The following is a 17,510-nucleotide window of genomic DNA, read 5'->3' as shown; positions in this document are numbered from 1 at the left end:
GGGATTAAGGGCGAGCACCAGCACACCTGGCTGAATTTGAAATTCTGTTTGTTTGTGTTTGGTTTTTGAGACAGGATTTCTCTGTGTAACAGCCTTAGCAGTACTGGAACTCATTTTGTAGACTGGGCTGACTTCGAACTCACAGAGATGCACCTGCTTCTGCCTCCCAAGTGCTGGGATTTGGAAATTTTTAAAAGATTCTTTTTTCATTTCAGAACAGTTTTAGATCTGAGAAATGCTGCAAAAAAAATAGAGAAGTCTTGAATACCTCACAGCCAGTTTCCCTTATTATTTATATTTCACATTAGTCAATTAAAGAACCAATATCATCACATTACCATTATCCGAAGTCTGTATCTTATTCAGGTTTCCTTAGTTTTAACCTATGGTCCTTTTCTATCTCAAGTTCTCATCCAGAATACCACACTCATTTAATCATCATGTCTGTCTCCTTAGGTTCCTCTTGGTTATGGCACTTTCTCAGAGTTTCCTTGTTTTTGATGCGATGAAGTTGTCAACACTTGAGGAATACTTTGTAGAATGTCCTCTGACTGAGAATTATCTGTTATTTTCTACTTATTACAGAGGGTTATAGGTTTGAGGGAGGAAGAACACAAATGTAACATGCCATTTTCCTTTCATCATGTCAAAGGTAGATACTATCAATATGACATCACTGTAGATCTTAACTTTGATCACCTGGTCTATCAGGTTTCTCGGCCCTAAAGTTACTCTTTCTCCCTTGTCCTGTACTCTGCAGAGAAGCCAAGTGCAGCCCATGCTTAAAAAAATGAGAAATTATGCTCCTTTTACTTGAGAGGAAAGAGCCTACATAAATTAATTGGAATTCTATTGCACAAGAACTCTCCTTGTTCCATAATAGATTTCAGGATACTGGAACTGACAGCCTTTACCTATGGTAAGTGAGAATAAAGGAGTAAAGATGGTGCTAGGTTGCTGTGAGATCCTTGACAAGGCCCCTTCCCTTTCTGGGCCTCCTCTTTGCTATGGTTGGAATGCTAGATCTTAGAAATAGCTCTACATGTTCTTGATAAATGTTTTGGAGAAAAGATATAGATTGTGATGATTCTGATTTTGACCTTGACTCACCTTGTCAGAGTAAGGTAAACAGGATTGAGACTTAGAAGGGAGGACTGTCTTAGCCAGGCATGGTGCTGCTCACTGCTAAGGACTCAGAAGGCCAACGCAGCAAGATTGCTTTTAAGCCCGGAATTCAAGACCAGCCTGAGCAACACAGCAACATTCCATTTTTCTGTAGTCCTCAAAAGGAAAAACTAGCTATTGAAAAAGAAAGGGGACTGGGTAGTGGTGGCGCATGCCTTTAATCCCAGCACTCGGAAGGCAGAGGCAGGTGATCTCTGAGTTCAAGACCAGCCTGGTCTACAGAGTGAATTCCACGACAGCCAGGGCTACACAGAGGGACCCTGTCTCAAGACCCCCTCCCAAAAAAAAGAAAGAAAAAGTAAGAGGAGCCGGGCAGTGGTGGCACACACCTTTAATCCTAGAATTCGGGAGGCAGAGGTAGGCGGATCTTTGGGGGGTTCAAGGCCAGCCTGGTCTACAAGAGTTCTAGGACAGCCAGAGCTGTCAAAAAAAAGGTAATGCAGTATCTCAAGACTAGAGTTTATAGAACAGAATCTTAACCAAGGCACCTTGTGGAGAATAGGGATATATATCCCTGAACTGTCTGAAGCCAGTCCCCGGTGAGCATGTATGTGTGAAGGTTAAGGGAGAAGAGGAGGTCTCAGGGCCTGGAGTGGACCAGAAAGGAAGTCAGCCTGGCAAGAAAAGCTCAGTCAGTGTAACAGGGAGCAAGCCTGGTTAGTTCCCCTTGCCTCAGTGTATCAAAATGATGTAATTCCCTCATCCTCTCTAGCAGGTCTCAATCCTCCCAATTACTATTTTAGCCTAATTATTCTGGGAAAATCAGCCCAGGACTAACAACCTGCCCAAGATCCCAGGACAGAGACTAGCCTTGAAGCTAGTCTTTGAAGTCTAGTCTTCATGTTCTCCCCCAAACAAATCTTCCATTCTTCATTCTGGCATTTGAGGCTCTTCTTTATCCACCCTATCCAAAAGGGACCCTGGTCTTCTGGGACACTCTTAGGAGCCCATTATGGAAGTTTAATATGGTTGGCCAGAGTGCTCATGCCCTGAGCTCAAGTGCTTCACCCAGAGTGACATCTTGTTATCAGTACTCTCCTTTCTCAATCCCACTCTTCAAAAAGAAGGCTAGAACGCTTTTAATGTCAAATCTAGCTCTAACATATAGCATACAGCAAGCATCAGAGAACATGGGCATCATTAGCTGGGACTATAAACAGAAACCAGAAGAATGAAAAATGATGGGTCCCCGGGGCCTGTTCTCATGGTAAAACTACTTGTTTTTGTAGACTTCACATTTTACAGCCCTCTACAACAAAGGATCCTGCAGTTGAGTGGGAGGTTCCCAAGATCTCCCAGTGTCACATGGAAGCGCCATTCACTTTTGCAGACAGAATCAGACTGGCAGGGACAAAACTAGATTCAGGAATGTCGCTCCTTAGGTGACCCAGAAAGCCAGCATTTGTTCTCTCAATTGTTCATTTAATACATTGTCATTGAGTACTTACTATGTGCCTCATACTAGACTAGGAATATGACAAGGAAAGAAAAGAAAACAATCTCTGGCCTATTGGAGCTCAGAGATCAAGCTCAATTTTTTGTGTCATTGATCTCTTTTGTGGCCTAGTGAAACCTATAGCCCTTTTCTCACAAAAATATCTTTTAAAATCAGAAAAAAAATCTAGAATTAGAAAGAAAGCCAAAAATTGAAATAGTAAAATACAGAAAAAAATACGTGCTAGAGTAATATATGTGTTGCCCATTAATCTATTAAACTGTAAAATGTTATGGCTTAATGACTACAATGATTATCATGATTTTAGGTTTATTTTATTTTTATTTATGTGTGTATATTGGTGTGTGCTCCCATGCATACCCTTATGTATGCTAGGCAAAGTTGTGTGGCACATGTACTCAGGTTCCCATGAAGGCCAGAAAAAAGGTTTCTGATCCCATGGAGCTGGAGTCACAGGCAAGTGACATTCATGCTGGCAACCAAACTCAGGTCCTCTACAAGAGCAGCAAGCTCTTAACCACTGAGTTGTCTCTCTGGCTCCGGATTATCATGATTTTAAACACTAATTATAAATTTCAAAGGTTATATATTTGAGATATCTGCAACTTTATATGATGGACAAATCTCTGATTACTACTGGTGACAATCGCCAATATTACTATTACTGTCATGGTGAATTACACTTTTTTTAATTGTTTTTTGAAAACAGGATTTCTCTGTGTAGCCCTGGCTGTCCTGGAACTCGCTCTGTAGACCAGGCTGGCCTTGAACTCAGAGATCCACCTGCCTCTGCCTACATTCTTTATTGAAAACATGCTAAATGTTGCTAAACAGGGAAGGAAAGCAAAGATGTAAATTAATTCCCATCCAAGTCATTCCTCCCTGCCCCCAAAACCCTACCCCCAGACTCTCCTGGAGGATCTGTGCTACCCAAATTAAAAAACTTGCTCATAGAAGGAGCCTTCCTGTTCTTCCTTCCTTCTTTAAACAGCTTTCCTTTAGAAGACAGAGGGCTGGGGTTTATTCTGGGTAATTGCTGCTCAATTTCAGGCCAGTAAGTTTGCCTCTTTTGGAAGGCAGCTATGCTCACCACTATACCACCAACGCCTCGCCAAGTTTGCCTCTTTAGGCCATAGCTTATTCTACTTAAACACTGAGTACTTATACACCTAATTAAAAATTACATAAACTCTGCCGGGTATAGTGGCTCACACCTTTAATCCCAGGCAGAGGCAGGCCTGGTTTACATGGCGAGTTCTAGGTCAGCCAGGGCTACCAAGTAGGATTACCTTTTCTCCATGGATGGCATTAGGAACAATGCTTACCTGGAATGAGAGACACCTGGCTCAGAAACTCCTACAAGTGGGTGTGGAGCTATAGGAAACTGGGAGCAGAGTCCTAGAGTCTCTTAGCAAAGCGGTGTGAGGGCAAAGTGGCTACAGAAAGAAAGAAGACGTCAGGAAAGTAGGAAGTCTATTCAGTGATTTGTGCTTAGCCTGGTTTCGGGTTTCCTGCATGTTCACAAGCGACCCCCGGAAGACCAGTCGAATGGTGATCCTTTCCTGGCCAGGGTTGTTAACGGAAGGGCTTGGCTCATAAGCCAATCACACCTTCGAGAGGGTGGAGTTTTCATCGGTGCTTCCATCTCTAGCCAATCTGAGGGAAGGCAAAAGGGCACTCCTCCAATGGGAGCTGAGGAGCCCGCGGCAGTGATGGAGCCCCGCTATCCTGCCATCGCTCCGCCGATCGTCGCGTGAAGCATCCGTGTGTCTGCGAGATCTTGCTGTGGGCCAGGTATCCATTCTCCTGCGGCAGCTGTAGAACCTACGGAGGCTAGAGGTATCCCGCAACAAGCAGTAAAGATGGGGTGGTGGGTAAGAGAGCGGCGGGAGGGGAGAGAACAGCCCAGAACGCGTGTGGGGAGGGACCTGGCGGGCTTTTACCTGGGCGGCCTTTCAACTCTAGGTCCGTGGGTGGTGGAGGATCATTTGCGTAGCAAAAAAAGGGAAGGCGAGTGCTCCTGCAGCCCCTCCAGACGGCACCCAGGTGAGTATCCTTGAACCCACCACCCGTGCCCACCCTCTGTGGACCTCCCTATCCCAGCCTCTGGGGAAAAGATTCCGTGCAGGTCTGCTGCTCACGTGATTGTCTGTGTTCCAGTCTCGACTCCATATCTGCCTCTACCCAACATTCTCTCTCTCTCTCTCCTCTGTCTCTGTCTCTGTCTCTCTCAATCGACATACTAAGACATCCCAGACTCAGGATGCCTAATCTTGACCTGACCACTTAAAACCAGCTATGAAACTTTGAACTATTCACTTTACTCATCTGGGCCTCAGTTTCATCATCGCTTAAATGGAGGTCTGTCTCTACCTGAGCCAATGCACATGCTTGGTCCCTAGAAGTTTTTTCAATAAATAACGATGATCGTGATTGAGAAGAATATTAATTCTCTTAGTCTGACTTTTTTTTTTTTTTTTTTTTTTTTTTTGGTTTTTCGAGACAGGGTTTCTCTGTGCAGCTTTGCGCCTTTCCTGGGACTCACTTGGTAGCCCAGGCTGGCCTCGAACTCACAGAGATCCGCCTGGCTCTGCCTCCCGAGTGCTGGGATTAAAGGCGTGCGCCACCACCGCCCGGCTTAGTCTGACTTTTTTATCACTCTTGTCTCTGACCCTCTCCCCCTTGTCTGCCTCTGACCCTCTCTCCTAATGGATCTTTTTGAATGCTTCTGTCCTCTCTTCTCTTTCCACACTGAACCTATCTCTTTCCCATCCCTAATGTGGTTAGAGGTGCACTATTTATAACCAGTGAGAGTGGCCCAAGGGTAGGGCACAAAACTGGAGCCTGGCCTTGGGCTGCTTCTAAGTCTCATTGGGGAAAGAGCCCTCTTTGTTCCTCAGCCTTCTCTGTTAAACAGGTAGAGACACCAAGGATGGGGAGAAAATAAGATTACAAACTACTTTTTGGTGGTGGTACATGCCTGAATTCACAGCATGCAGGAGGATTGCCACAAGTTCAAGGCCAGCCTGAGCTACATAGTGAGTTCAAAATAAATCTGGGCTACAGTGTAAAACACTGTCTGCACCCCACCCCCACCCGCACACACACAAAACACCATAGTCAGTCCAGGGATCTTCTAATTATGTCTCCATGTAGCCCTGAACATCTTTTCTGTCCTCATCCAGGAGTTCTTCTAGATCAAACCTTTGGAAACTCACTGTCAAGTACCACCAGATCCCATCCCCATTCCTATCCTAACTTTTGAACATTATTGCCATACCTTTGTCATTCTGACACCCATTGATCCAATAGTCTCTTTCTGTAATGTATAGTTCGAAATACCTCCTTCACTATTTTAAAATGAAGAGCATAGAAAGTAGACTCTACATGGACAGTCCCTTCAAAGCTAATGTAACGCTTCACTTGTGATATCAGAGAGACAATTTTATTTTTGTTTGTTGTTTCGAGGCAGGGTTTCTCTGTGCCCTGGCTGTCCTGGAACTCACTTTGTAGACTAGGCTGGCCTTGAACTACAGAGACCTGCCAGCCTCTGCCTCCTGAGTGCTGGGATCAAAGGTGTGTGCTACCACACTGGGCTGAAGAAAAATTTATAATAAAACAATATGCACTTCAATACATAAATACTTGGATTATGGCTACACTAGAAGAAATAAATAATGAAATAATCTTACACGTAAATACATGTATGTGACCCTTGCGTGTGACAGCTACATGTATATTGAGTGGTAACTCAGAAACCACAGGTAGGATACAGTTCTATTTCCCTAATGATGAGTAATTCTTCATAAAGTTCTAAACAAAAGAATGTGTAAACGTCTCTCATTGTTTATGGTTGTTAGATTTCAAGAAAAAATGACTATAAATGAATCTCCTTGATCCCTCGCCTCTCTAGCCTTACGTCCTACTACTCGGCTTCCTTACTCCACTTCACCTACAACAGCCTCCTTAGTGTTATTTGACTGTATTAGGTACACTTATGCCTAGGTGGTTTTATGTTACAGCTTTCCCTGTCTTCAGAATACTCTTCCCCAAATATCCACAGGTTTCATGCCTTCACTTTCTTTTTGTTTGTTTGTTTGTTTTTGTTTTTGTTTGTTTGTTTCTTTTTCGAGACAGGGTTTCTCTATGTAGCTGTGCACCTTTCCTGGAACTCACTCTGTAGCCCAGGCTGGCCTCAAACTCACAGAGATCCACCTGCCTCTGCCTCCGGAGTGCTGGGATTAAAGGCGTGAACCACCACCGCCTGGCGCCTTCACTTTCTTCAGGTTTCTATTTAGTTGCTATTTTCTTTTTTTTTTTTTTTAAAGATGTATTTATTTATTATGTATACAGTGTTCTGTCTGCATGTATCCCTTCAGGCCCGAAGAGGGCACCAGATCTCATTACAGATGGTTGTGAGCCACCGTGTGGTTGCTGGGAATTGAACTCAGGACCTTTGGAAGAGCAAGCAGTGCTCTTAACCTCTGAGCCATCCCTCCAGCCCCTAGTTGCTATTTTCTTGTTGAGGTCTACCATGACCATCCTGCTTAAAACTCGCTACCCCAACCCAGCTCTATCGTTCCCATTTCACCACACCACCTTCTTATGTAGTACAGTTCTGTGTTGCTTAACAAAGGGTTATATTCTGAGAAAAGTTATCATTAGGGAATTTTGTCATTGTGCAAAATTAGAGTGCTTACTCAAACTGAGACCTTTGTGACATCACCAAGCAGTATGATTTTGTGGGACGGCCATCATTTAAGCAGGCTGACTGTATGTTCTTTACTTCTATTGTGTTTGTAGCTTATTGTCTAACTCTCCACCCAATTTTAAGCTCTAGAAAAGGGAAAGGATTTTGTCTGTTTTTCCCCTCCTGGTAGGTCTGTAGTACCTAAATCATTACTTGGGACATGATAGACTTTCTTAAATAAATGTTGGTCAAATGGATAAATTATGAATGAATAAGCAGATTTTTTTAACCTAAATAATGGTTTGGTAGGGCATTCTAAGGTTGGATGGGCTATGGTACAATTCTTTGTTATGTGGGGCTGTCTTGTGCACTGCAGAATGTTGGGCATCTCCAGTAGATGCCCACTAAGTGTCACTAATGCCCCCCAATGGCACACAAAAATGCCCCCCAAACACTCTTTGACTTGCACAGTGATCTGGCTTTTCCCCGAACATTCTTGCCTGCCTTTGCAGCCTCCTCATACTCTGCTAGTAAGGAGTGGGAGTGGTTACCCTTGGTTCTGGTTGTCCTTCCCATAGATTTTCTTTCTTTCCTGTTTAACCCTGGTTTTGTTTTGTGATTATTTTCAGTGCTGGAGAGTGAACACATGGTCTCTCACATGCTAGACAAACACTCCACCACTGCGCTATTTCCAAGCCCTGTTTTCAGAATTTTTTTAGTATTTTTTAGATGTATTCATTTTTTTATGTGTATGAGTGTTTTGCCTTTATGTATGTACATGGACCGTGTGCGAGCCTGGTGTGGAAAGAGGTCAGAAGAGAGCATCAGTTTCCCAGATCTGGACTTATGGATGGTTGTGAGTCACCATATAGGTTCTGGGAACTGAACCTAGGTCCTCTGAAGGAGCAACAAGTGCTCTCAACTTCTGAGCCATGTCTCCAGTCCTGTGTTTTCATATTTTTTAAAAAAGACTTCTTTTTTATGTGTTTTGCCAGCATGTGCATGCAGTGCCCACAGAGGCCAGAAGAGGGCATAGTATCCTCTGGAACAGGCGTTGACTGGGTGGGTTGTAAGAGCAACAAGTGCTCTTAGCCACTGAGCCATCTCTCCAGTGTTTTCAGAATTTTTAAACTTTCAAATTTTTAAACCTTTTTGGAAGAGTTCAAATATATACTTAGTCAAATTACCTAAATGTTGAGAAGTTATATAACTATAGTTTACCTGTCAAAATTAATAGAGAATACTGTCGTTTAGGTGCGCTTCCTTATCGGGAACAGTTCTTTTAGTTTTTCTTGTCTTTCATTACTTTGATTTTTGTTTTTTAAAACAGGGTTTCTCTGCATAACCCTGGCTGTCCTGGAACTCACTCCGTAAACCAGGCTGGCCTCAAACTCACAGACATCCGCCTGCCTCTGCCTCCTGAGTGCTGGGATTTAAGGCGCGCTACCACACTCAGCTGACTTTGATATTTTTGAAGTATCCTGGGCAGTTATTTTATAGCATTCAAGTTTGTGTAAGTTCCATTGTGGTTATATTAGTTTTAAGTTCTGCATTTGGGGCATGAATACCAGAAGAGATGTTATGTGTTCATTATGTTTCATCAGGAGGGACATGATAACATTTTGCCTCGGTATTCATTCTTTTGCTTTGACTACTTGTTCAGTGTGATGCCTGCCAAGTTTCTTTACTATAGTTACATTCATATGCTGCATCACAATGTTTTGGTCAACGATAAAAGTATGACACTGGTTCCATAAGATTAATTATCTAGTGACATCATAGACATTAATATGTATAAATGCATTCTGATAAAAATGACCTGACAATAAGTTTCTTAGAATGTGTCTCTGTTGTTAGCAACTCATAACTGTACTTATAGTGCATTTATTTATCTATCCATTTATTAATCGTATATATGGGTACACACATACCACAGCACATGTGTGGAGGTCAAAGGACAACTTGTGGGAATCACTTCTTTCTCTACCTTACCCCATGTGTGCTCTGGGGATCAAACTCGGGTTATCAGGAGTTTGGTAAAAATTTGCCTGCTAAGCCCTCTTGCTGGCCCCAAATTTTGTATGAATGCATGTGTGCGTGCCTGTCTATTTGGTTGCTAAGGATGGAATCCAGGAATGCTGAGCAATGCCCTAAACCTGTAGTTTTTCTTCTGTATAATTAATAAGTGATTTAAGTGATATTAAGATACTCTTTCAAATCTTAAACCATCCACTGTCCCTCTGTGTTGGTTGTAAATATACATAACATAGAGCTGCCCCTGCCACTCTTCATTCCTAGAAGAATATGACCACATGAGCTCTCACTTCCTTCCCTCTCTGCCTGATGCTGGGCATCGAATCCAGGGCCTTGCACATTCTAGTCAGAGGCCTTTCTACAATGCTAATCACTGTTGCCCACTTTTTAAAAATACCCTTCTCATCTAACTGTAGGTGGTTTTAATACTTGTATTAAAAGATGGTCTTTCTCATATTCTCATGTCTCAGTTCTGTGACCCACCCTTCTATCACCCAGAGTGACAATTTCACATCTTCTCTCTTCTGAAATTTCCATGCTTTGATCCTCATGCTCAGGCTTTCTGCTTACACAAAAATTTCAAGCTCTCAGAATAAAATGTCCATCACTCATGAGGCTGAGACATGAGAACCATCAGTACCAGGCAAGACTGGGCTATATAGCAAGAACCTGTCTCACAAAGGAGGAGGGAGGGAGATACGTAGATTCCCACCATCCTCCTCATATCATGTGAATTAATTTACCTTGCCTTCTCTATTATTATGGATTAATCATTTTTTGCTGTCATTAAAATCTAATTTTTCCACTTTAATTAAAAAAAAAAGTTCCAGCTGGGCGGTGGTGGCACACGCCTTTAATCCCAGCACTCGGGAGGCAGAGCCAGGCGGATCTCTGTGAGTTCGAGGCCAACCTGGCCTACAGATCAAGATCCAGTACAGGCATCAAAACTACACAGAGAAACCCTGTCTCGAAAAACAAAAAAAAAAAGTTCCATATTCACTTTGTGGTTTTTTTCCCCAAGACAGGCTCTCCCTATACAGCTCTGGCTATCCTGGAACTCACAGAGATCCATCTCTGTACCTCCCAAGTGCTGGGATTAAAGGTGTGCGCCACTATGCCCAGTGAAAGCCCCTTATCCTCTTGAAGACATCACTTCGCCAGTTCTCTCTTCTCTATAAAACAAGTTATCAACACCCAAATGTTATATCATTGCTTCCCATTTTTCTGTCTCATATTTCTGGTGCTGGGAATTGAACCGTCTCACATGCTAAACACACACATTACCACTAAGCTACACCCCTGCCCACTCCCATCTTTTTTGTTACAATTTGTTAAGATATATTTTACATACCATACAACGTATCCCTTTGAGGGGTATGGGGTATTCAGTGGTTGTAGTATATTCATGATGATATGCAGCCATCACCACGATCAGTTCTGAACCCTTTTATCCTTATCTCATGCTAAAGATGCTTCATACTTAGTAGTAGTCACTTCCCAGTATTTTCCTCCCTACCCCCCAGAGAAGCACTAATACACTTTTGCTCTCTGTCTATAGAAGTAATTTTTTAATTTTTTAAATTATTTTTTATTTTTATGTGCATTGGTGTTTGGCTTACATGTATGTCTGTGTGAGGGAGTCAGATCCACTGGAACTTGCTTTGGAGTTTGACTTGTTCTCGTTTTTCTAAGACCCTGAAATGTGTCATTAAATAATATATTTGACATCTCTCTGATTTATGGTACTCATAGCTGTACACTTCCCTCTTAGAACTTTTTCTATATCCTAAGGGTTCTGGTAAGTTACATGGGCGGGGGGAGTTGTACATGTGACTGCATGTGCCTGTAAAGGTCAAGGACATCAAATGGCCCAGGAACTAGGGTCACATATAGTTGGGAGCCTCATAATGTGGTTTCTGAGAACAAACTCAGGCCCTCTATGGGAGCAGTACCTAGGTTTTTGTTGTTTATTTGTTGTTGAGACAGGGTCTTCCTATGTGTCTCTTGCTGGCTTGAAACTGGCTCTTGTTGGGCTCCCAGATCTGCCTGCCTCTGCCTCCTGAGTGCTGGGATCAAAGGCATACCCCATCGTATGCCCCGTGCCCATGCAGTACCTGCTCTTAGCTGCTAAGCTATCTTTGCAACTTCTAAAATAAAAATCAATCTTTAAAAAAATTTTAAGGCTTTTTAAAAACGTTTGCTTTTATGTGAATGCCTGTGTGTGTGTGTGTGTGTGTGTGTGTGTGTGTGTGTGTGTGTGTGTGTGTGTGTGTGTACACAGGTGTGCCTTGTTCTGGATCCCTGGAACTGGAGTTTAAAGTGGTCGTGAGCTTCTTTGTAGGTACTGGAAACTAAACCTGGGCCCTCTGCAGGAGCAGCAAGTGTTCTTAAATGCATCTCTACAGCCACGCTCCTTAGACAAATTTTTTAAAGAAGCTGTTGTGATTATTTTATACTTGTTAAGACTTGCTTTGTAGCCTAAAAGGTGTTCTAGTGTAGAGAAGATTCCTAAGAAGAATGTGTGTTCTGCATATATTGAATAGACTATTTCTTATTAGGTCCATTTGATCTATGGTTAATTTAGTCCTGAAGTTCGTTGGTTGATTTTTAGTTTGGATGACTTAGCTAAAAATGAAAGTGAGTAATGATGTCACCCACTATTATTATATCAGGACCTATCTGACCTTTATGCCCATCAGTGTTTGTTTTATGAAATTGAGAAAGAACCCCAACAATATATGTTAATATATTTACCAGCATTACATCTTTGTGGTGGTTTGAATGAGAATGACCCCCATAGGCTCATGTTTAAATGCTTGGTCCCAAGTTAGTGGTAGTGTTTGGGAAGGATCAGTATGTATGGCCTTGTTGGAGGCTTTGAGGTTTCAAAAGCCCACATCAGGCCCAGTCTGTCTCTCTCTGCCTGCTGCCTGTGAATCAGGCTGTAAAGCTCTCAGCTACTGCTCCCACAATGCTGATAATGGATTGAACCTCTGAACCTGTAAGCCAGCCCCCAGTTAAATGCTTTCTTTTATAAGAGTTGCCATGGTCATGGTGTCTCTTCACAGCAATAGAGCAGTGACTAAGACAGTCTTCTTGTTGAATTGTTCCTTTTATTAGTATGCAGTGGCCTTCTCTATTTTTCTGACTAATTTTGATTTGAGATCGACTTTATCAAAGTTAAAATAGCTATGCCAACTTTTTTCAGCTTCCATTTGCTTTACAAATTGACTTTCTTGCTTGGCTCTCAGTCTGCGAGTGTCTTTGCCAATGACACCAGATACTTGGATCTTGGGGTTGGGGAGGGTGGTTTTGGTTTTCTGTTTTATTTTGTTTTTAATTCAGTGAGCTAATTTTCTGCTTTTAATTGGAAAACTGAGATAATTTCTATTTAAGGTTATTTTCTAATTCTTATCATTTTGTTGTTGTTGTTGTTGTTGTTGTTGTTGTTGTTTTTCTTCTTCTGGCTGCTTGGATTACTCTTTGTTCTTTTCTGTTTTCCTGGTTGTTGTTATTCTGTGTTGGACATAGGATTCTTTTCTAGTTCTTTGTTCTCATGAAATTTATTCTCTTCTGTGCTTCCTCATTGGCTGCATTTCTTCCTCCTCTGTGTTTAAGATTCTTTTATCATCTTCTGCAAGTTCTGGCACAGGGGTTATGAATTGCTTTCGTTTGTGTTTGTATTGAAACAACCTCCTTTCTGTTTCAATTTTAACAGATAACTTTGATGGATTGGCAGGTACTTAGTCTCATAGACTGAAATGCATACATTATTCTATACTTCCCTGGCTTTTAGAGTCGATAAGTGGTTTGATGTTATTCTAATGTATTTCCATTTGTGAGTGAGTTGAGTTTGAGTTTTCTCTTATAGCTCCTTTGTTTTGTATTTTTCACTTTTTTTTTTTTTTGAGAACAGGTTCTCATTGTAACACAGGCCATCCTTGAACTCACTATGTAGCCAAGGATATCCTTGAACACCTGAACCTACTATATCAGCTTCCCAATTATTGGGATTACAGAAGTGAGCCACAACATTCACTTCTAATTTTCTTCAGGAAGGGCTTAGTCATACTCGATACGACTTTTACGGGCTAGGAAGTTGGCTCGATGGATGCAGGCACTTGTTGCTAGGCCTAATGGCCCGAGTTCAATCTCTGAGACTCACATGGTGGAAGGAGTGAACCACCACCACCACCACAAGTTGTCATCTGACCTCCACGTGTGGAATATGGCATGCCCACAAGCAAACACACACTAAGTATAACATTTTCAAAAATTCAAGATTTTTTAAAATATGCCACTGGATTTGGCTAGCTGGTGATATACTGTATTTTTTGCATTTGTTCACAGGCTATATGTACAGTTTTCTCATGATGGCTTTATTACATTTTAGTTTCAGAGGCATTTTTTTTTCTTTAGGATGATTTGGCAACTGTTTCCTCTTCCTTAAGTTTTGCAAAAGATTTGTGTAAAATTGTGTGATAGTTAATATCAGTTGTTGACAGGACCTAGAATCCCCTGGGAGACAAGCCTCTGCTCACGCCTGTGAGAGCTCATCTAGACTGGGTTAACTGAGGTAGGAGGGCCCACTTGGATATGGGCAGTGCCATCCCACACACTGGGATTTGGACGGAATGAAAAGGAGAACGTGAACTTAATGCAAGCGTTCCCTGCTCTCTACTTCCTCACTGTGGCTGCGATAGAAACAACTGCCTCCTGCTTCTGTCACTTTCCCCACCATGATGAACTGTACCCTTGGACCGTGAGCCAAAATAGACGTTTCCTTCCCTAAGTTCCTCTGCTCAGGCGTTTTGTTGTAGCAAGGAGGATGGTAACTAATACAGACTGCTATTTGTTGTTTTTCTATGTGTCTGTCTTTTGTTCTTCTATTCTTCAATTTCTCTTTTGTGTTAAATATATTCTGTCTACTATAACCTTTTAATTCCTTTGTAAATATGTTTTTAGTTAAGTTTTCAGTGATTGCTCTAGCAACTTGAAACAGTCTACTTTAGGTGTGTATAAAAACTTTGGTGCTGAGGGAGAAAGATGGTAGGCCTAAGAAGAACCTCCACTGCATACATAGCAAGATGCTGTCAAAGGAGGGAGGGAGGGAGGTAGGGAAAGAAAGAGGGGCTTTTCTGCACTGTAGGCTTGATCTCTCCCATGTCTGTTGTAGTATTGTCATAAGAACTGTCAATAGGGGCCTGGAGAGATGGCTCAGTGGTTAAGAGCACCGACTGCTCTTGCAGAGGACCTGGGTTCAATTCCCAGCACCCACATGGTAGCTCACAACTGTCTGTAACTCCAGTTCCAGGGGACCTGACACCCATGGCAAAACATCAATATATATATAATAAAAAATTTTAAAAACTGTCAATAGTTTTAATAGTACTCCTTAATGCAGTTATTTTTAAACAGAATAAAAAAATCACAATCAAAATACTTTGCTTCATAAAAGTATCTGTGTAGTTATCTTCAAGTTAATATTTAGCCCTTTAATCCCAACATGAATTAGTGTTTCTTGTAAATCTGGTAGCAACGAGTTTTTTGTTTTGTTTATCTTAATTTTTTTTCATTTTCATAGGACAGTAATGCTAGCTATAGAATTCTAAGTTGATGGTATTTTTCTTTTACCATTTTGAAGTTGCCAGCATACCATCTTCTGGCCTTGTGGTTTTTGAGAGGCAATTGTAAGTCATTTTCATTTTTTATTTTGTTAAAAAAAAGTATCACTTAGTCAAGACTTACTATAAGACCTAAAAAACTTTCAGACTAGGGGCAAGAGGAGGGAGGACAGGGGAATCCATGGCTGATATGTAAAATTTAATTAATTATAAAATTTTTTAAAAAAATTAAAAAAGAAGGAAAAAACTTTCAGACTAATCAAAATGATTAAAAAAAAGGATAGGGGATATGCTTTTTTAAAAATGTTTATTCTTCTCTCGTATAATACACCCCGATCATGGTTTCCTCTCCCTCCACTCCTCCCAGCCCCACTCCCAACCACCCTGCTTCCAGATCCACTCCTCCTGGATATGTTTCATATATAGTAGGTACTTGTATGAAAATTTTGAAAAGACAGTGGAATTGCTATAATTAATATAATAGATTAAATATTATAAACAACACACTTAATAGAGTGTAAAGTGGCAGCAAACTATCAAAGAACTACACACTAAATGAAAATAATTGGCAACAAGCTACTCACACAAAACAAACAGATCCGTTTGTGTGCTTTCTGGGTTTGCTTTTAACTTTTTGTCATAAAGCCGCTGATCTTTGAGGCGTTTTTCAAGTATGAGGTTTCTAACGTTAAGGGGTTGGGGATTTAGCTCAGTGGTAGAGCGCTTGCCTAGCAAGCACAAGGCCCTGAGTTTGATTCTCAGCTCTGGAGGAAAAAAAAAAAGAGAGAGAGAGAGAGGTTTCTAACATTAATAATATTTTCAGGACTAGGGATACAGGTCAGGGGTGAAGTGATAGAGCACTTGCCTGGCAGTCATAAGCTGCAGGTTCTGTCCCAAGCACTGCAAAAATCTTTGAAATTACCTTCTACCTGAAAAATAAGAAAATAAGGCTTAGTGGGTAAAGACAATTGCCCCGGGTGACCTGAGTCTGTCACACACACACACACACACACACACACACACACACACACACACACACACACACAGAGAGAGAGAGAGAGAGAGAGAGAGAGAGACAGAGACAGAGACAGAGACAGAGACAGAGAGACAGAGAGAGAGAGAAATTTAAAAATGACCTTCTACGTACTTCAGCTTCTCCCTCCCACTGCCCCTCTAACAACACATCTGTTGCTGGAATGAACAGTGATGTGGGGTGCTAACTAGTTTGGAGACAAAGCAAACTCTTAAATTTCTAAAATGTCGAGTTTCAACCAATAGAAGTGAGAGGATTTAAGTGACCAGACATTACAGTTTGTAGTGGGAAAATGCAAACTGAAGATTATTTAACTAAAACTTCATACCTTCCTCTCAAGCAACAAGTATTCTCAAGACTAGCACTAAGTTATAGTTAATTCACTCTGCATATACAGCTACAGCCGCTTAGATTTCCTCTGAAACATCCCCATTAAATAGTACCTTCAGTTTCACATTTAATTTGTTATTAAATAGTTTCCTTGCTGGGCAGTGGTGGCGCACGCCTGTAATCCCAGCACTCAGGAGGCAGAGGCAGGCGGATCTCTGTGAGTTCAAGGCCAGCCTGGTCTACAGAGTGAGATCCAGGAAAGGCACCAAAACTACACAGAGAAACCCTGTCTCGAAAAACAAAAAACAGGGGCTGGAGAGATGGCTCAGTGGTTAAGAGCACCGACTGCTCTTCCAGAGGACCTGAGTTCAATTCCCAGCACCCACATGGTGGCTCACAACCACTTGTAAAGAGATCTGGCGCCCTCTTCTGGCCTGCAGGGACACATGCAGGCAGAATACTGTATACATAATAAATAAATAAGTCTTTAAAAAAAAGTTTCCTTAAGGGGAGAAACAAATCTTTGCCACGTTTCAGGATTCTTTGTGAGTGCTGGGAACTGCACCCAGGTCTTCTGCCAGAGCATTAAAGCATTAAGACCCCCAGCCATCTCTCCAGCCCCAGGGCTGATGATGTTTTACTGATCTTCTGTCTGGCAATAGTTTTCAAAGTCTAATTAACTTAAATAACAGAACTACCCCTGCTGATTCAGTTTCCATCTTTTCACTTTTTGTCTGTATGTGTCTTAAAGATTGAGTATCTTTATTAGCAGCACGTATTTGGGTATAGTTTGTTTTAATCCATTTAGCCTTTGAGTTGGAAACTTTAATCTACTTAAATTCAAGTTAATTATAAGAGGCTTTTTTGTAGCTCCAGTTTCTTTTAATTTTAGAATTTATTCTTCTTTCATATATTACATCCTCACTGCAGTTTCCCCTCCCTCGTCCCCTCTTCACATCCCCCCATCCACTCCTCCTCCTCTGTTTCTCTTCAGAAAAGGGCGAGCCTCCCAGGGATATCAGCCAGCCATGGTATATCAAGTTGCAGTGAGACTAGGCACCTCTCCTCTTATTAAAGCCGGACAAGGCCGGGCGGTGGTGGCACATGCCTTTAATCCCAGCACTGGGAGGCAGAGCCAGGAGGATCTCCGTGAGTTCA

General features: G+C 41.8%; 1 protein-coding gene across 6 annotated transcripts in view; it reads left to right on the top strand.

Moving 5' to 3' along the window:
* Positions 1-17,510, top strand: part of Kantr (KANTR integral membrane protein) — a 46,204-nt gene that overhangs the window by 1,400 nt on the left and 27,294 nt on the right. For 2 of the 6 annotated variants that reach the window (XR_008212786.1, XR_008212791.1), the window contains exons 1-2: positions 3,774-4,480; positions 4,607-4,687. The gene's annotated coding sequence lies outside the window, so the exon portion shown is untranslated. Of the gene's footprint in view, positions 1-785; positions 920-3,773; positions 4,481-4,606; positions 4,688-17,510 lie in introns of those variants that run through there. The other 4 variants (XR_008223226.1, XR_008223220.1, XR_008223229.1 and 1 more) reach the window with 4 other exon arrangements.

The sequence above is a fragment of the Peromyscus californicus genome, unplaced genomic scaffold (assembly GCF_007827085.1).
Source record: "Peromyscus californicus insignis strain IS unplaced genomic scaffold, ASM782708v3 Scaffold_10__1_contigs__length_136768540, whole genome shotgun sequence".
NCBI lineage: Eukaryota > Metazoa > Chordata > Mammalia > Rodentia > Cricetidae > Peromyscus > Peromyscus californicus.
The sequence above is the reverse complement of the archived record's forward strand: the minus strand, read 5'-3'. Positions and strand labels throughout refer to the sequence as shown.